Source organism: Pristiophorus japonicus, unplaced genomic scaffold (genome assembly GCF_044704955.1).
Source record: "Pristiophorus japonicus isolate sPriJap1 unplaced genomic scaffold, sPriJap1.hap1 HAP1_SCAFFOLD_70, whole genome shotgun sequence".
Lineage (NCBI taxonomy): Eukaryota > Metazoa > Chordata > Chondrichthyes > Pristiophoridae > Pristiophorus > Pristiophorus japonicus.
The window spans coordinates 1,373-21,380 of record NW_027254613.1 but is presented as its reverse complement, the minus strand read 5'-3'; the positions used below and the strand labels follow the sequence as shown (position 1 = coordinate 21,380).

The 20,008-nt window shown below is 42.5% G+C and overlaps 5 non-coding genes across 5 annotated transcripts; all 5 read left to right on the top strand.

Moving 5' to 3' along the window:
• The first annotated feature begins 1,562 nt into the window (after positions 1–1,562).
• trnap-agg (transfer RNA proline (anticodon AGG)) lies at positions 1,563–1,650 on the top strand. The gene is given in 2 exon segments: positions 1,563–1,598; positions 1,615–1,650. It is a non-coding gene; the product is annotated as a tRNA-Pro (tRNA).
• Positions 1,651–7,773: 6,123 nt separating this feature from the next.
• On the top strand, positions 7,774–7,862 carry trnap-agg (transfer RNA proline (anticodon AGG)). Its single transcript is given in 2 exon segments — positions 7,774–7,809; positions 7,826–7,862. It is a non-coding gene; the product is annotated as a tRNA-Pro (tRNA).
• Positions 7,863–10,888: 3,026 nt separating this feature from the next.
• On the top strand, positions 10,889–10,976 carry trnap-agg (transfer RNA proline (anticodon AGG)). The gene is given in 2 exon segments: positions 10,889–10,924; positions 10,941–10,976. It is a non-coding gene; the product is annotated as a tRNA-Pro (tRNA).
• A 3,029-nt stretch (positions 10,977–14,005) lies between these two features.
• Positions 14,006–14,093, top strand: trnap-agg (transfer RNA proline (anticodon AGG)). Its single transcript is given in 2 exon segments — positions 14,006–14,041; positions 14,058–14,093. It is a non-coding gene; the product is annotated as a tRNA-Pro (tRNA).
• A 3,020-nt stretch (positions 14,094–17,113) lies between these two features.
• trnap-agg (transfer RNA proline (anticodon AGG)) lies at positions 17,114–17,201 on the top strand. Its single transcript is given in 2 exon segments — positions 17,114–17,149; positions 17,166–17,201. It is a non-coding gene; the product is annotated as a tRNA-Pro (tRNA).
• Positions 17,202–20,008: the final 2,807 nt, after the last annotated feature.

The following is a 20,008-nucleotide window of genomic DNA, read 5'->3' as shown; positions in this document are numbered from 1 at the left end:
AAATGTGCCTTTTCTGTTCTGCCGGCACTGGGCTCTATTGCATTTGAGCTCTTTCACAGCACACGCAGCTGCTGTCAGATCCAGCAGAAAGGCACTCGCGACTTTAAAAGATCGCCTTTGTTGCCCATATCTTCGCTCGTGGCTTGTCTTACACCATGGGCTTACTTGTTTGTGTATTTACTGACTGCACGCCCTGATTTCCAGTGGATTTCAAGCAGTCGCACAGCCTTCGTTCAATCAAAAACATATAGATTAAGAAATAATTATTTATTTATTGAAATCAAACTAAATTCAATTTTTTGCAATAAAACTTAAATTTATTTATTTTCTTACTGTGATAAATATATATATGTTTTAAATTGTCTTTTTGTCTGGGTTGGTTTTACTTCCCTCCGTCCTTCCTGCCTGTCAATCACCTGTGGCTTCAAAAACCGTCCCAGCCACTCGTGGTCCTGAGATCCGCGCTCACTCACGCACAGCACAATTGCCTTCAGGAATGATAGAAATCCCACTTTAATCTTTTGAAAGGCAAGTGCTGTCCGTGAAGGCCCATTCTACAGCTGTGTAAGATGGATGTGCTTCCTGACCTGGATCATTCGGTGTCTGTTCAAACGGGATGGTTGTCAGTTCCGGTTCATCAACTGCCCCTTTAAGACGTATTTTGTCATAATCGGGATCATCCTGTATAATTTAAAAGGAGTGTGATTTCAGGTACGATAACCGATTGTTAAACTGTTGTGTATCAAGCTACATTGACGTTGCCTGTGTCCGTGCACAATCATATCGCAGCGCAACGCTCCATTACTCAAAATATGCCCGTATTTTCATAAATCCACTCCTTGAAAGATCCCTTGTCCCAAATTTGCTCTCAGTATAAAAAAACAACAAATTTCATGCCAGCAGCAGCAGCCGCGTGGCCTGATGGATAAGTCGTCTGACTTCGATTGTAACTGTGATGTTATCAAAAGATTGCAGGTTCGAGTCCTGCCACGGTCAGCTAACTTGCTGCGTGAAATTTTAAATTCTTTATTTTGATTCTGCCTCTAAACCAACCATCTCGTGCAGTCACTCACCGAAAGTAAAGGAAGGCTGTTTGCTTCAAAAAGTTCATGGCACATTTTCATCACTGTCGATCTGGTTGCACGGGCAAAACAAGCGGTGAAGTAGACTTTCGTGCACATTATTTCTGTTTGAATGGAAAAAGTAGGGGATGGATGTCTGACGTTGCAGTAAATAGGAGATAAGGTGACTGAGAAGTTCAGGCAATACACTGCTAATCGAGTATGCCCTCAACTACGTCGTTATTGTGTTAAACCATTTCCACTCGTTTTTTTTCGGTAATCACATTTAACCTCATTGCCAAATTCACCTTTTACTGACAAGGATGCAGCTCGTTGGTGAAGTAATGTCTCAAAGAATAATCTATTCATCAAAGGGAAAACATTAGCAGGACTATGGAGAGGGTTGACTCATGAGATCGGTCTCTGAGAGTCAGCACAGGCACGATGGGCCGAATAGCAAACGAACGTCAGAATCTGAGAGCTACATCCCTTACTTTCGGCGGCTCGTTGGTCTAGGGGTATGATTCTCGCTTAGGGGTTCTAATAATTGAAATGCGAGAGGTCCCGGGTTCAAATCCCGGACGAGCCCTGACAACTTTTAGTCAAAAAAACACTTCTCAGCCGGTCGACATGTTTCAAATTAAAACGTTTGATTGCGCGCCGTTGTTCACACAGCGTCCAAAAATCCTGGAGATTCCCAGGAGCAAAGTGAAACTCACCGAACTGAGTAAAGTTCATGCATCTCAGATGTACTCGGCTCAGTGTCTCATTGGACAACCTAAACCCGTGTTTGATTCTGGCCAATTCTTGATCAGTCCATCTTCCGTTCTGCACGCATGAGCTCACCTCCATTGGGATATGGATACATTCAGCGTCAATCTCAACTTCAACGTGAAACAGACTCTGCCCTGAATATGAGTGCGTCCTGTTTCTCTAGCGCTGAAAAGATGGGAGAAGCTGGCTTTGGATTTCGTCCCTTGGCTGCCGAATTTAAATCGTACAGGAAATCAATCCGGGGTGGGCAAGCTGCCTGGTCTGATTAAAAGGCGTTCAGACCCGACATTCCAGGCATGTTATAGTACTCTGGCCTCAACATTCGATTCAAGGTCTCGGATCATAAGCCGCGCTCATTGTCTGCTAATGGTTCTGCTGTTCCCATTAACACCTCCTCTGGTCCATCCTTTGTTATTTTATTGCCCGCTTACCACCCACTTTGCCTTTACGCATTGTGCCATTTATTACTCAATCACTCCTACGCTCCACTGTATCACAGACATTCCCTTTTGTCCTTCCTCGCTGCCTATTTTTTTCCAGGCGCTATTTTCGTGGAAAAAATCTGTAAACTTTACATTTTTCTTAAAATATCGGAATGATCATCTGACTGAACGTGAGCCCGGGTTCTTCATCCACAGAATGTTCACGACCAGCTGAGTTTTACAGAATTATTTGTTTTTGTTCACTGTGTTTCTGTATCGCTTTTAAGGTGATGTCCTGTCTGTCCGAGGTCATTCTCTGTCTCTCCAAAATGGTTGCTATCAGTATCGGATCATTATGTATCTGTTTAAAAGGAATGTGCTGCCTGTCCCGGATTTTAAATTACAAATTTCAAAAACTGCCTTTGGAGGTTGCAGGAATTTTAGTTTGTTGGTTTGTTTGTGTAGCGAGGGAGTGTGTGCAAACGTGCTGCGCGATCTTACTGTGCATTCCATGTCAAGGGAGAAAAAATGCATTACATGCAACTTGAAGCCACACTGATTTGATTGAACACGCATTCGAGGACTGCCTAACAGGAGAAGAATCTGCTGTGGGATTTTGCTGTTCCACATCTGAAAGAAGGCAAATTATATAAGTTAGAAACATAGCGAATTTAGCGAGAGCTTGCGGTTGGGCTGTGTGACATGATGAGCTCCTTCCCCCTTATTTTCAAACACAAATCAAATCAAGACAAGACAAGACATGACTGACTGACTGACTTTGTTTATACAGATATATATATAAATATTAATGTATACGCATATTTACAAACAATCCGTTCTTTTTAACTTTCACAATAAATGTGCCATTTCTGTTCTGCCAGCACTGGGCTCTATAACATTTGAGCTCTTTCACAGCACATGCAGCTGCTGTCAGATCCAGCAGAAAGGCACTCGCGACTTTAAAAGATCGCCTTTGTTCCCCATATCTTCCCTCGTGGCTTGTCTTACACCATGTGCTTACTGTGTTTGGGTATTTACTAACTGCACGCTCTGATTTCCAGTGGATTTCATGCAGTCGCACAGCCTTCGTTCAATCAAAAATATATAGATTAAGTAATAATGATTTTTTTATTTAAATCAAACCAAATAAAATTTTTTGCAATAAAACTGTAAATGTATTTATTTTCTTATTGTGATCAATATATATATGTTTTAAATTGTCTTTTTTTCTGGGTTCGTTTTACTTCCCTCCCTCCTTCCTGCCTGTCAATCACCTGTGGCTTCAAAAACCGTCCCAGCCCCTCGTGGTCCTGAGATCCGCGCTCACTCGCGCACAGCACAATTGCCTTCAGGAATGATAGAAATCCCACTTTAATCTTTTGAAAGGGACGTGCTGTCCGTGAAGGCCCATTCTACAGCTGTGTAAGATGGATGTGCTTCCTGTCCTGGATCATTCGGTGTCTGTTCAAACGGGATGGTTGTCAGTTCCGGTTCATCAACTGCCCCTTGAAGACGTATTTTCTCATAATCGGGATCATCCTGCATATTTTAAAAGGAGTTTGACTTCAGTTGCGATAACCGATTGTTAAACTGTTGTGTATCAAGCTACATTGACGTTGCCTGTGTCCGTGCACATCCATATCGCAGCGCATCGGTTCATTACTCAAAATATGCCCATATTTTAATAAAAATCCACTCCTTGAAAGATCCCTTGTCCCAAATTTGCTCTCAGTATAAGAAAACAACAAATTTCATGCCAGCAGCAGCAGCCGCGTGGCTTAATGGATAAATCGTCTGACTTCGATTGTAACTGTGATGTTATCAGAAGATTGCAGGTTCGAGTCCTGCCGCGGTCAGTTAACTTGCCGCGTGAAATTTTATATTCTTTATTTTGATTCTGCCTCAAAACCAACCATCTCGTGCAGTCACTCACCAAAAGTAAAGGAAGGCTGTTTGCTTTAAAAAGCTCATGGCACATTTTCATCACTGTCGATCTGGTTGCACGGGCAAAACAAGCGGTGAAGTAGACTTTCGTGCACATTATTTCTGTTTGAATGGAAAAAGTAGGGGATGGATGTCTGACGTTGCAGTAAATAGGAGATAAGGTCACTGAAAAGTTCAGGCAATGGACTGCTGATCCAGTATGCCCTCAACTTCGTCGTTATTGTGTTAAACCGTTTCCACTCGTTTTTTTTGGGCAATCACATTTAACCTCATTGCAAATTCACCTTTTACTGACAAGGATGCAGCTCATTGGTGAAGTAATGTCTCAAAGAATAATCTATTCATCAAAGGGAAAACATTAGCTGGACAATGGAGAGGGGGACTCATGAGATAGGTCTCTGAGAGTCAGCACAGGCACGAACGTCAGAATCTGAGAGCTAGATCCCTTACTGTCGGCGGCTCGTTGGTCTAGGGGTATGATTCTCGCTTAGGGGTTTTAATAATTGAAATGCGAGAGGTCCCGGTTTCAAATCCCGGACGAGCCCTGACAACTTTTAGTCAAAAAAACACTTCTCAGCCGGTCGACATGTTTCAAATTAAAACGTTTGATTGCTCGCCTTTGTTCACACAGCGTTCAAAAATCCTGGAGATTCCCAGGAGCAAAGTGAATCTCACCGAACTGAGTAAAGTTCATGTATCTCAGATGCACTCGGCTCTGTGTCTCATTGGACAACCTAAACCCGTGTTTGATTCTGGCCAATACTTGAGCAGTCCATCTTCCTTGCTGCACGCATGAGCTCACCTCCATTGGGATATGGATACATTCAGCGTCAATCTCAACTTCAAAGTGAAACAGACTCTGCCCTGAATATGAGTGCGTCCTGTTTCTCTCGCGCTGAAAAGATGGGAGAAGCTGGCTTTGGATTTAGCCCCTTGGCTGCCGAATGTAAACCGTACAGGAAATCAATCCGGGGTGGGCAAGCTGCCTTGTCTGATTAAAAGGCATTCAGACCCTACATTCCAGGCATGTTATAGTGTTCTGGCCTCAACATTCGGTTCGACGTATCGGATCATAAGCACCGCTCCCATTGTCTGATAATGGTTCTGCAATTCCCACTAACACCTCCTGTGGTCCATCCTTTGTTACTGTATTGCCCGCTTACCACCCACTTTGCCTTTACGCATTGTGCCATTTATTACTCAATCACTCCTACGCTCCACTGTATCACAGACATTCCCTTTTGTCCTTCCTCGCTGCCTATTTTTTTCCAGGCGCTATTTTCGTGGAAAAAATCTGTAAACTTTACATTTTTCTTAAAATATCGGAATGATCATCTGACTGAACGTGAGCCCGGGTTCTTCATCCACAGAATGTTCACGACCAGCTGAGTTTTACAGAATTATTTGTTTTTGTTCACTGTGTTTCTGTATCGCTTTTAAGGTGATGTCCTGTCTGTCCGAGGTCATTCTCTGTCTCTCCAAAATGGTTGCTATCAGTATCGGATCATTATGTATCTGTTTAAAAGGAATGTGCTGCCTGTCCCGGATTTTAAATTACAAATTTCAAAAACTGCCTTTGGAGGTTGCAGGAATTTTAGTTTGTTGGTGTGTTTGTGTAGCGAGGGAGTGTGTGCAAACGTGCTGCGCGATCTTACTGTGCATTTCATATCATGGGAGAAAAAATGCATTACATGCAACTTGAAGCCACACTGATTTGATTGAACACGCATTCGAGGACTGCCTAACAGGAGAAGAATCTGCTGTGGGATTTTGCTGTTCCACATCTGAAAGAAGGCAATTTATATAAGTTAGATACATAGCGATTTTAGCGAGAGCTTGCGGTTGGGCTATGTGACATGATGAGCTCCTTCCCCCTTATTTTCAAACACAAATCAAATCAAGACAAGACAAGACATGACTGACTGACTGACTTTGTTTATACAGATATATATATAAATATTAATGTATACGCATATTTACAAACAATCCGTTCTTTTTAACTTTCACAATAAATGTGCCTTTTCTGTTCTGCCAGCACTGGGCTCTATTACATTTGAGCTCTTTCACAGCACATGCAGCTGCTGTCAGATCCAGCAGAAAGGCACTCGCGACTTTAAAAGATCGCCTTTGTTCCCCATATCTTCCCTCGTGGCTTGTCTTACACCATGGGCTTACTGTGTTTGGGTATTTACTGACTGCACGCTCTGATTTCCAGTGGATTTCATGCAGTCGCACAGCCTTCGTTCAATCAAAAATATATAGATTAAGTAATAATGATTTATTTATTTAAATCAAACCAAATTAAATGTTTTGCAATAAAACTGTAAATGTATTTAATTTCTTATTGTGATCAATATACATATGTTTTAAATTGTCTTTTTTTCTGGGTTCGTTTTACTTCCCTCCCTCCTTCCTGCCTGTCAATCACCTGTGGCTTCAAAAACCGTCCCAGCCCCTCGTGGTCCTGAGATCCGCGCTCACTCACGCACAGCACAATTGCCTTCAGGAATGATAGAAATCCCACTTTAATCTTTTGAAAGGGACGTGCTGTCCGTGAAGGCCCATTCTACAGCTGTGTAAGATGGATGTGCTTCCTGTCCTGGATCATTCGGTGTCTGTTCAAACGGGATGGTTGTCAGTTCCGGTTCATCAACTGCCCCTTGAAGACGTATTTTCTCATAATCGGGATCATCCTGCATATTTTAAAAGGAGTTTGACTTCAGTTGCGATAACCGATTGTTAAACTGTTGTGTATCAAGCTACATTGACGTTGCCTGTGTCCGTGCACATCCATATCGCAGCGCATCGGTTCATTACTCAAAATATGCCCATATTTTCATAAATCCACTCCTTGAAAGATCCCTTGTCCCAAATTTGCTCTCAGTATAAGAAAACAACAAATTTCATGCCAGCAGCAGCAGCCGCGTGGCCTAATGGATAAATCGTCTGACTTCGATTGTAACTGTGATGTTATCAGAAGATTGCAGGTTCGAGTCCTGCCGCGGTCAGTTAACTTGCTGCGTGAAATTTTATATTCTTTATTTTGATTCTGCCTCAAAACCAACCATCTCGTGCAGTCACTCACCAAAAGTAAAGGAAGGCTGTTTGCTTTAAAAAGCTCATGGCACATTTTCATCACTGTCGATCTGGTTGCACGGGCAAAACAAGCGGTGAAGTAGACTTTCGTGCACATTATTTCTGTTTGAATGGAAAAAGTAGGGGATGGATGTCTGACGTTGCAGTAAATAGGAGATAAGGTGACTGAAAAGTTCAGGCAATGGACTGCTGATCCAGTATGCCCTCAACTTCGTCGTTATTGTGTTAAACCGTTTCCACTCGTTTTTTTTGGGAAATCACATTTAACCTCATTGCAAATTCACCTTTTACTGACAAGGATGCAGCTCATTGGTGAAGTAATGTCTCAAAGAATAATCTATTCATCAAAGGGAAAACATTAGCTGGACAATGGAGAGGGGGACTCATGAGATAGGTCTCTGAGAGACAACACAGGCACGATGGGCCGAATAGCAAACGAACGTCAGAATCTGAGAGCTAGATCCCTTACTGTCGGCGGCTCGTTGGTCTAGGGGTATGATTCTCGCTTAGGGGTTTTAATAATTGAAATGCGAGAGGTCCCGGGTTCAAATCCCGGACGAGACCTGACAACTTTTAGTCAAAAAAACACTTCTCAGCCGGTCGACATGTTTCAAATTAAAACGTTTGATTGCGCGCCTTTGTTCACACAGCGTTCAAAAATCCTGGAGATTCCCAGGAGCAAAGTGAATCTCACCGAACTGAGTAAAGTTCATGTATCTCAGATGCACTCGGCTCTGTGTCTCATTGGACAACCTAAACCCGTGTTTGATTCTGGCCAATACTTGATCAGTATATCTTCCTTTCTGCACGCATGAGCTCACCTCCATTGGGATATGGATACATTCAGCGTCAATCTCAACTTCAACGTGAAACAGACTCTGCCCTGAATATGAGTGCGTCCTGTTTCTCTAGCGCTGAAAAGATGGGAGAAGCTGGCTTTGGATTTAGCCCCTTGGCTGCCGAATTTAAACCGTACAGGAAATCAATCCGGGGTGTGCAAGCTGCCTTGTCTGATTAAAAGGCATTCAGACCCTACATTCCAGGCATGTTATAGTGTTCTGGCCTCAACATTCGGTTCGACGTATCGGATCATAAGCACAGCTCCCATTGTCTGATAATGGTTCTGCAATTCCCACTAACACCTCCTGTGGTCCATCCTTTGTTACTGTATTGCCCGCTTACCACCCACTTTGCCTTTACGCATTGTGCCATTTATTATTCAATCACTCCTACGCTCCACTGTATCACAGACATTCCCTTTTGTCCTTCCTCGCTGCCTATTTTTTTCCAGGCGCTATTTTCGTGGAAGAAATCTGTAAACTTTACATTTTTCTTAAAATATCGGAATGATCATCTGACTGAACGTGAGCCCGGGTTCTTCATCCACAGAATGTTCACGACCAGCTGAGTTTTACAGAATTCTTTGTTTTTGTTCACTGTGTTTCTGTATCGCTTTTAAGGTGATGTCCTGTCTGTCCGAGGTCATTCTCTGTCTCTCCAAAATGGTTGCTATCAGTATCGGATCATTATGTATCTGTTTAAAAGGAATGTGCTGTCTGTCCCGGATTTTAAATTACAAATTTCAAAAACTGCCTTTGGAGGTTGCAGGAATTTTAGTTTGTTGGTGTGTTTGTGTAGCGAGGGAGCGTGTGCAAACGTGCTGCGCGATCTTACTGTGCATTTCATGTCATGGGAGAAAAAATGCATTACATGCAACTTGAAGCCACACTGATTTGATTGAACACGCATTCGAGGACTGCCTAACAGGAGAAGAATCTGCTGTGGGATTTTGCTGTTCCACATCTGAAAGAAGGCAAATTATATAAGTTAGAAACATAGCGATTTTAGCGAGAGCTTGCGGTTGGGCTGTGTGACATGATGAGCTCCTTCCCCCTTATTTTCAAACACAAATCAAATCAAGACAAGACAAGACATGACTGACTGACTGACTTTGTTTATACAGATATATATATAAATATTAATGTATACGCATATTTACAAACAATCCGTTCTTTTTAACTTTCACAATAAATGTGCCATTTCTGTTCTGCAAGCACTGGGCTCTATTACATTTGAGCTCTTTCACAGCACATGCAGCTGCTGTCAGATCCAGCAGAAAGGCACTCGCGACTTTAAAAGATCGCCTTTGTTCCCCATATCTTCCCTCGTGGCTTGTCTTACACCATGGGGTTACTGTGTTTGGGTATTTACTGACTGCACGCTCTGATTTCCAATGGATTTCATGCAGTCGCACAGCCTTCGTTCAATCAAAAATATATAGATTAAGTAATAATGATTTATTTATTTAAATCAAACCAAATTAAATTTTTTGCAATAAAACTGTAAATGTATTTATTTTCTTATTGTGATCAATATATATATGTTTTAAATTGTCTTTTTTTCTGGGTTCGTTTTACTTCCCTCCCTCCTTCCTGCCTGTCAATCACCTGTGGCTTCAAAAACCGTCCCAGCCCCTCGTGGTCCTGAGATCCACGCTCACTCACGCACAGCACAATTGCCTTCAGGAATGATAGAAATCCCACTTTAATCTTTTGAAAGGGACGTGCTGTCCGTGAAGGCCCATTCTACAGCTGTGTGAGATGGATGTGCTTCCTGTCCTGGATCATTCGGTGTCTGTTCAAACGGGATGGTTGTCAGTTCCGGTTCATCAACTGCCCCTTGAAGACGTATTTTCTCATAATCGGGATCATCCTGCATATTTTAAAAGGAGTTTGACTTCAGTTGCGATAACCGATTGTTAAACTGTTGTGTATCAAGCTACATTGACGTTGCCTGTGTCCGTGCACATCCATATCGCAGCGCATCGGTTCATTACTCAAAATATGCCCATCTTTTCATAAATCCATTCCTTGAAAGATCCCTTGTCCCAAATTTGCTCTCAGTATAAGAAAACAACAAATTTCATGCCAGCAGCAGCAACCGCGTGGCCTAATTGATAAATCGTCTGACTTCGATTGTAACTGTGATGTTATCAGAAGATTGCAGGTTCGAGTCCTGCCGCGGTCAGCTAACTTGCCGCGTGAAATTATATATTCTTTATTTTGATTCTGCCTCAAAACAAACCATCTCGTGCAGTCACTCACCAAAAGTAAAGGAAGGCTGTTTGCTTTAAAAAGCTCATGGCACATTTTCATCACTGTCGATCTGGTTGCACGGGCAAAACAAGCGGTGAAGTAGACTTTCGTGCACATTATTTCTGTTTGAATGGAAAAAGTAGGGGATGGATGTCTGACGTTGCAGTAAATAGGAGATAAGGTGACTGAAAAGTTCAGGCAATGGACTGCTGATCCAGTATGCCCTCAACTTCGTCGTTATTGTGTTAAACCGTTTCCACTCGTTTTTTTTGGGCAATCACATTTCACCTCATTGCAAATTCACCATTTACTGACAAGGATGCAGCTCATTGGTGAAGTAATGTCTCAAAGAATAATCTATTCAGAAAAGGGAAAACATTAGTTGGACAATGGAGAGGGGGACTCATGAGATAGGTCTCTGAGAGTCAGCACAGGCACGATGGGCCGAACAGCAAACGAACGTCAGAATCTGAGAGCTAGATCCCTTACTGTCGGCGGCTCGTTGGTCTAGGGGTATGATTCTCGCTTAGGGGTTTTAATAATTGAAATGCGAGAGGTCCCGGGTTCAAATCCCGGACGAGCCCTGACAACTTTTAGTCAAAAAAACACTTCTCAGCCGGTCGACATGTTTCAAATTAAAACGTTTGATTGCGCGTCTTTGTTCACACAGCGTCCAAAAATCCTGGAGATTCCCAGGAGCAAAGTGAATCTCACCGAACTGAGTAAAGTTCATGTATCTCAGATGCACTCGGCTCTGTGTCTCATTGGACAACCTAAACCCGTGTTTGATTCTGGCCAATACTTGATCAGTCCATCTTCCTTTCTGCACGCATGAGCTCACCTCCATTGGGATATGGATACATTCAGCGTCAATCTCAACTTCAACGTGAAACAGACTCTGCCCTGAAGATGAGTGCGTCCTGTTTCTCTAGCGCTGAAAAGATGGGAGAAGCTGGCTTTGGATTTAGTCCCTTGGCTGCCGAATTTAAACCGTGCAGGAAATCAATCCGGGGTGGGCAAGCTGCCTTGTCTGATTAAAAGGCATTCAGACCCTACATTCCAGGCATGTTATAGTGTTCTGGCCTCAACATTCGGTTCGACGTATCGGATCATAAGCACCACTCCCATTGTCTGATAATGGTTCTGCAATTCCCACTAACACCTCCTGTGGTCCATCCTTTGTTACTGTATTGCCCGCTTACTACCCACTTTGCCTTTACGCATTGTGCCATTTATTATTCAATCACTCCTACGCTCCACTGTATCACAGACATTCCCTTTTGTCCTTCCTCGCTGCCTATTTTTTTCCAGGCGCTATTTTCGTGGAAAAAATCTGTAAACTTTACATTTTTCTTAAAATATCGGAATGATCATCTGACTGAACGTGAGCCCGGATTCTTCATCCACAGAATGTTCACGACCAGCTGAGTTTTACAGAATTCTTTGTTTTTGTTCACTGTGTTTCTGTATCGCTTTTAAGGTGATGTCATGTCTGTCCGAGGTCATTCTCTGTCTCTCCAAAATGGTTGCTATCAGTATCGGATCATTATGTATCTGTTTAAAAGGAATGTGCTGCCTGTCCCGGATTTTAAATTACAAATTTCAAAAACTGCCTTTGGAGGTTGCAGGAATTTTAGTTTGTTGGTGTGTTTGTGTAGCGAGGGAGTGTGTGCAAACGTGCTGCACGATCTTACTGTGCATTTCATGTCATGGGAGAAAAAATGCATTACATGCAACTTGAAGCCACACTGATTTGATTGAACACGCATTCGAGGACTGCCTAACAGGAGAAGAATCTGCTGTGGGATTTTGCTGTTCCACATCTGAAAGAAGGCAAATTGTATAAGTTAGAAACATAGCGATTTTAGCGAGAGCTTGCGGTTGGGCTGTGTGACATGATGAGCTCCTTCCCCCTTATTTTCAAACACAAAACAAATCAAGACAAGACAAGACATGACTGACTGACTGACTTTGTTTATGTAAATATATGTATTAATATTTATATATGCGTATATTAACATACATTCCATACTTTTTAACTTTCAAAATAAATGTGCCTTTTCTGTTCTGCCGGCACTGGGCTCTATTGCATTTGAGCTCTTTCACAGCACACGCAGCTGCTGTCAGATCAAGCAGAAAGGCACTCGCGACTTTAAAAGATCGCCTTTGTTCCCCACATCTTCGCTCGTGGCTTGTCTTACACCATGGGCTTACTTGTTTGTGTATTTACTTACTGCACGCCCTGATTTCCAGTGGATTTCAAGCAGTCGCACAGCCTTCGTTCAATCAAAAACATATAGATTAGGGAAATAATTATTTCTTTATTGAAATCAAACTAAATTCAATTTTTTGCAATAAAACTGTAAATTTATTTATTTTCTTATTGTGATAAATATATATATGTTTTAAATTGTCTTTTTGTCTGGGTTGATTTTACTTCCCTCCGTCCTTCCTGCCTGTCAATCACCTGTGGCTTCAAAAACCGTCCCAGCCACTCGTGGTCCTGAGATCCGCGCTCACTCAAGCACAGCACAATTGCCTTCAGGAATGATAGAAATCCCACTTTAATCTTTTGAAAGGGAAGTGCTGTCCGTGAAGGCCCATTCTACAGCTGTGTAAGATGGATGTGCTTCCTGTCCTGGATCATTCGGTGTCTGTTCAAACGGGATGGTTGTCAGTTCCGGTTCATCAACTGCCCCTTTAAGACGTATTTTCTCATAATCGAGATCATCCTGTATATTTTAAAAGGAGTGTGATTTCAGTTGCGATAACCGATTGTTAAACTGTTGTGTATCAAGCTACATTGACGTTGCCTGTGTCCGTGCACATCCATATCGCAGCGTAACGGTTCATTACTCAAAATATGCCCATCTTTTCATAAATCCACTCCTTGAAAGATCCCTTGTCCCAAATTTGCTCTCAGTATAAAAAAAACAACAAATTTCATGCCAGCAGCAGCAGCCGCGTGGCCTAATGGATAAGTCGTCTGACTTCGATTGTGACTGTGATGTTATCAAAAGATTGCAGGTTCGAGTCCTGCCGCGGTCAGCTAACTTGCCGCGTGAAATTTTACATTCTTTATTTTTATTCTGCCTCAAAACCAACCATCTCGTGCAGTCACTCACCGAAAGTAAAGGAAGGCTGTTTGCTTTAAAAAACTCATGGCACATTTTCATCACTGTCGATCTGGTTGCAAGGGCAAAACAAGCGGTGAAGTAGACTTTCGTGCACATTATTTCTGTTTGAATGGAAAAAGTAGGGGATGGATGTCTGACGTTGCAGTAAATAGGAGATAAGGTGACTGAGAAGTTCAGGCAATGGACTGCTGATCCAGTCTGCCCTCAACTTCGTCGTTATTGTGTTAAACCGTTTCCACTCGGTTTTTTTCCGTAATCACATTTAACCTCATTGCCAAATTCACCTTTTACTGACAAGAATGCAGCTCGTTGGTGAAGTAATGTCTCAAAGAATAATCTATTCATCAAATGGAAAACATTAGCAGGACGACGGAGAGGGGGACTCATGAGATAGGTCTCTGAGAGTCAGCACAGGCACGATGGGCCGAATAGCAAACGAAGGTCAGAATCTGAGAGCTAGATCCTTTACTGTCGGCGGCTCGTTGGTCTAGGGGTATGATTCTCGCTTAGGGGTTTTAATAATTGAAATGCGAGAGGGCCCGGGTTCAAATCCCGGACGAGCCCTGACAACTTTTAGTCAAAAAAACACTTCTCAGCCGGTCGACATGTTTCAAATTAAAACGTTTGATTGCGCGCCGTTGTTCACACAGCGTCCAAAAATCCTGGAGATTCCCAGGAGCAAAGTGAAACTCACCGAACTGAGTAACGTTCATGCATCTCAGATGTACTCGGCTCAGTGTCTCATTGGACAACCTAAACCCGTGTTTGATTCTGGCCAATTCTTGATCAGTCCATCTTCCGTTCTGCACTCATGAGCTCACCTCCATTGCGATATGGATACATTCACCGTCAATCTCAACTTCAAAGTGAAACAGACTCTGCCCTTAATATGAGTGCGTCCTGTTTCTCCAGCGCTGAAAAGATGGGAGAAGCTGGCTTTGGATTTATTCCCTTGGCTGTCGAATTTAAACCGTACAGGAAATCAATCCGGGGTGGGCAAGCTGCCTGGTCTGATTAAAAGGCGTTCAGACCCTACATTCCAGGCATGTTATTGTGTTCTGGCCTCAACATTCGATTCAACGTCTCGGATCATAAGCCGCGCTCATTGTCTGCTAATGGTTCTGCTGTTCGCACTAACACCTGCTCTGGTCCATCCTTTGTTATTTTATTGCCCGCTTACCACCCACTTTGCCTTTTCGCATTGTGCCATTTATTATTCAATCACTCCTACGCTCCACTGTATCACAGACATTCCCTTTTGTCCTTCCTCGCTGCCTATTTTTTTCCAGGCGCTATTTTCGTGGAAAAAATCTGTAAACTTTACATTTTTCTTAAAATATCGGAATGATCATCTGACTGAACGTGAGCCCGGGTTCTTCATCCACAGAATGTTCACGACCAGCTGAGTTTTACAGAATTCTTTGTTTTTGTTCACTGTGTTTCTGTATCCCTTTTAAGGTGATGTCCTGTCTGTCCGAGGTCATTCTCTGTCTCTCCAAAACGGTTGCTATCAATATCGGATCATTATGTATCTGATTAAAAGCAATGTGCTGTCTGTCCCGGATTTTAAATTACAAATTTCAAAAACTGCCTTTGGAGGTTGCAGGAATTTTAGTTTGTTGGTGTGTTTGTGTAGCGAGGGAGTGTGTGCAAACGTGCTGCGCGATCTTACTGTGCATTTCATGTCATGGGAGAAAAAATGCATTACATGCAACTTGAAGCCACACTGATTTGATTGAACACACATTCGAGGACTGCCTGACAGGAGAAGAATCTGCTGTGGGATTTTGCTGTTCCACATCTGGAAGAAGGCAAATTATATAAGTTAGAAACATAGCGATTTTAGCGAGAGCTTGCGGTTGGGCTGTGTGAAATGATGAGCTCCTACCCCCTTATTTTCAAACACAAATCAAATCAAGACAAGACAAGACATGACTGACTGACTGACTTTGTATATACAGATATATGTATAAATATTTATATATGCGTATATTAACACACATTCCATACTTTTTAACTTTCAAAATAAATGTGCCTTTTCTGTTCTGCCGGCACTGGGCTCTATTGCATTTGAGCTCTTTCACAGCACACGCAGCTGCTGTCAGATCCAGCAGAAAGGCACTCGCGACTTTAAAAGATCGCCTTTGTTCCCCACATCTTCGCTCGTGGCTTGTCTTACACCATGGGCTTACTTGTTTGTGTATTTACAGACTGCACGCCCTGATTTCCAGTGGATCTGAAGCAGTCGCACAGCCTTCGTTCAATCAAAAACATATAGATTAAGAAATAATTATTTATTTATTGAAATCAAACTAAATTCAATTTTTTGCAATAAAACTGTAAATTTATTTATTTTCTTATTGTGATAAATATATATATGTTTTAAATTGTCTTTTTGTCTGGGTTGATTTTACTTCCCTCCGTCCTTCCTGCCTGTCAATCACCTGTGGCTTCAAAAACCGTCCCAGCCACTCGTGGTCCTGAGATCCGCGCTCACTCACGCACAGCACAATTGCCTTCAGGAATGATAGAAATCCCACTTTAATCTTTTGAAAGGGAAGTGCTGTTCGTGAAGGCCCATTCTACAGCTGTGTAAGATGGATGTGCTTCCTTTCCTGGATCATTCGGTGTCTGTTCAAACGGGATGGTTGTCAGTTCCGGTTCATCAACTGCCCCTTTAAGACGTATTTTCTCATAATCGGGATCATCCTGTATATTTTAAAAGGAGTGTGATTTCAGTTGCGATTACCGATTGTTAAACTGTTGTGTATCAAGCTACATTGAGGTTGCCTGTGTCCGTGCACATCCATATCGCAGAGTAACGGATCATTACTCAAAATATGCCCATATTTTCATAAATCCACTCCTTGAAAGATCCCTTGTCCCAAATTTGCTCTCAGTATAAAAAAAACAACAAATTTCATGCCAGCAGCAGCAGCCGCGTGGCCTAATGGATTAGTCGTCTGACTTCGATTGTAACTGTGATGTTATCAAAAGATTGCAGGTTCTGCCGCGGTCCGCTAACTTGCCGCGTGAAATTTTACATTCTTTATTTTGATTCTGCCTCAAAACCAACCATCTCGTGCAGTCACTCACCGAAAGTAAAGGAAGGCTGTTTGCTTTAAAAAGCTCTTGGCACATTTTCATCACTGTCGATCTGGTTGCACGGGCAAAACAAGCGGTGAAGTAGACTTTCGTGCACATTATTTCTGTTTGAATGGAAAAAGTAGGGGATGGATGACTGACGTTGCAGTAAATATGAGATAAGGTGACTGAGAAGTTCAGGCAATGGACTGCTGATCCAGTCTGCCCTCAACTTCGTCGTTATTGTGTTAAACCGTTTCCACTCGGTTTTTTTCCGTAATCACATTTAACCTCATTGCCAAATTCACCTTTTACTGACAAGAATGCAGCTCGTTGGTGAAGTAATGTCTCAAAGAATAATCTATTCATCAAAGGGAAAACATTAGCAGGATTATGGAGAGGGGGACTCATGAGATAGGTCTCTGAGAGTCAGCACAGGCACGATGGGCCGAATAGCAAACGAAGGTCAGAATCTGAGAGCTAGATCACTTACTGTCGGCGGCCCGTTGGTCTAGGGGTATGATTCTCGCTTAGGGGTTTTAATAATTGAAATGCGAGAGGTCCCGGGTTCAAATCCCGGACGAGCCCTGACAACTTTTAGACAAAAAAACACTTTTCAGCCGATCGACATGTGAGAAAACTGACATGTTTCAAATTAAAACGTTTGATTGCGCTCCGTTGTTCACACAGCGTCCAAAAATCCTGGAGATTCCCAGGAGCAAAGTGAAACTCACCGAACTGAGTAAAGTTCATGTATCTCAGATGTAATCGGCTCTGTGTCTCATTGGACAAACTAAACCCGTGTTTGATTCTGGCCAATACTTGATCAGTCCATCTTCTTTTCTGCACGCATGAGCTCACCTCCATTGGGATATGGATACATTCAGCGTCAATCTCAACTTCAACGTGCAACAGACTCTGCCCTGAATATGAGTGCGTCCTGTTTCTCTAGCGCTGAAAAGATGGGAGAAGCTAGCTTTGGATTTAGTCCCTTGGCTGCCGAATTTAAACCGTACAGGAAATGAATCCGGGGTGGGGAAGCTGCCTGGTCTGATTAAAAGGCGTTCAGACCCTACATTCCAGGCATGTTATAGTGTTCTGGCCTCAACATTCGGTTCGACGTTTCGGATCATAAGCACCGCTCCCATTGTCTGCTCATGGTTCTGCAGTTCCCACTAACAACTCCTCTGGTCCATCCTTTGTTACTGTATTGCCCGCTTACCACCCACTTTGCCTTTTCGCATTGTGCCATTTATTATTCAATCACTCCTACGCTCCACTGTATCACAGACATTCCCTTTTGTCCTTCCTCGCTGCCTATTTTTTTCCAGGCGCTATTTTCGTGGAAAAAATCTGTAAACTTTACTTTTTTTCTTAAAATATCGGAATGATCATCTGACTGAACGTGAGCCCAGGTTCTTCATCCACAGAATGTTCACGATCAGCTGAGTTTTACAGAATTCTTTGTTTTTGTTCTCTGCGTTTCTGTATCGCTTTCAAGGTGTTGTCCTGTCTGTCCGAGGTCATACTCTGTCTCTCAAAATGGTTGCTATCAGTATCGGATCATTATGTCGCTGTTTAAAAGAAATGTGCTGCCTGTCCCGGATTTTAAATTTCAAATTTCAAAAACTGCCTTTGGAGGTTGCAGGAATTTTAGTTTGTTGGTGTGTTTGGGTAGCGAGGGAGTGTGTGCAAACGTGCTGCGCTATCTTACTGTGCATTTCATGTCATGGGAGAAAAAATGCATTACATGCAACTTGAAGCCACACTGATTTGATTGAACACGCATTTCGAGGACTGCCTGACAGGAGAAGAATCTGCTGTGGGATTTTGCTGTTCCACATCTGAAAGAAGGCAAATTATATAAGTTAGAAACATAGCGATTTGATCGAGAGCTTGCGGATGGGCTTTGTGACATGGTGAGCTCCTTCGCCTTATTTTCAAACACAAATCAAATCAAGACAAGACAAGACATGACTGACTGACTGACTTTGTTTATATAAATATATGTATAAATATTTATATATGCGTATATTAACATACATTCCATACTTTTTAACTTTAAAAATAAAATGTGCCTTTTCTGTTCTGCCGGCACTGGGCTCTATTGCATTTGAGCTCTTTCACAGCACACGCAGCTGCTGTCAGATCCAGCAGAAAGGCACTCGCGACTTTAAAAGATCGCCTTTGTTGCCCCATATCTTCGCTCGTGGCTTGTCTTACACCATGGGCTTACTTGTTTGTGTATTTACTGACTGCACGCCCTGATTTCCAGTGGATTTCAAGCAGTCGCACAGCCTTCGTTCAATCAAAAACATATAGATTAAGAAATAATTATTTATTTATTGAAATCAAACTAAATTCAATTTTTTTGCAATAAAACTTAAATTTATTTATTTTCTTACTGTGATAAATATATATATGTTTTAAATTGTCTTTTTTGTCTGGGTTGGTTTTACTTCCCTCCGTCCTTCCTGCCTGTCATCACCTGTGGCTTCAAAAAACCGTCCCAGCCACTCGTGGTCCTGAGATCCGCGCTCACTCACGCCACAGGCACAATTGCCTTCAGGAATGATAGAAATCCCACTTTAATCTTTTGAAAGGCAAGTGCTGTCCGTGAAGGCCCATTCTACAGCTGTGTAAGATGGATGTGCTTCCTGACCTGGATCATTCGGTGTCTGTTCAAACGGGATGGTTGTCAGTTCCGGTTCATCAACTGCCCCTTTAAGACGTATTTTGTCATAATCGGGATCATCCTGTATAATTTAAAAGGAGTGTGATTTCAGGTACGATAACCGATTGTTAAACTGTTGTGTATCAAGCTACATTGACGTTGCCTGTGTCCGTGCACAATCATATCGCAGCGCAACGCTCCATTACTCAAAATATGCCCGTATTTTCATAAATCCACTCCTTGAAAGATCCCTTGTCCCAAATTTGCTCTCAGTATAAAAAAACAACAAATTTCATGCCAGCAGCAGCAGCCGCGTGGCCTGATGGATAAGTCGTCTGACTTCGATTGTAACTGTGATGTTATCAAAAGATTGCAGGTTCGAGTCCTGCCACGGTCAGCTAACTTGCTGCGTGAAATTTTAAATTCTTTATTTTGATTCTGCCTCTAAACCAACCATCTCGTGCAGTCACTCACCGAAAGTAAAGGAAGGCTGTTTGCTTCAAAAAGTTCATGGCACATTTTCATCACTGTCGATCTGGTTGCACGGGCAAAACAAGCGGTGAAGTAGACTTTTCGTGCACATTATTTCTGTTTGAATGGAAAAAGTAGGGGATGGATGTCTGACGTTGCAGTAAATAGGAGATAAGGTGACTGAGAAGTTCAGGCAATACACTGCTAATCGAGTATGCCCTCAACTACGTCGTTATTGTGTTTAAACCAT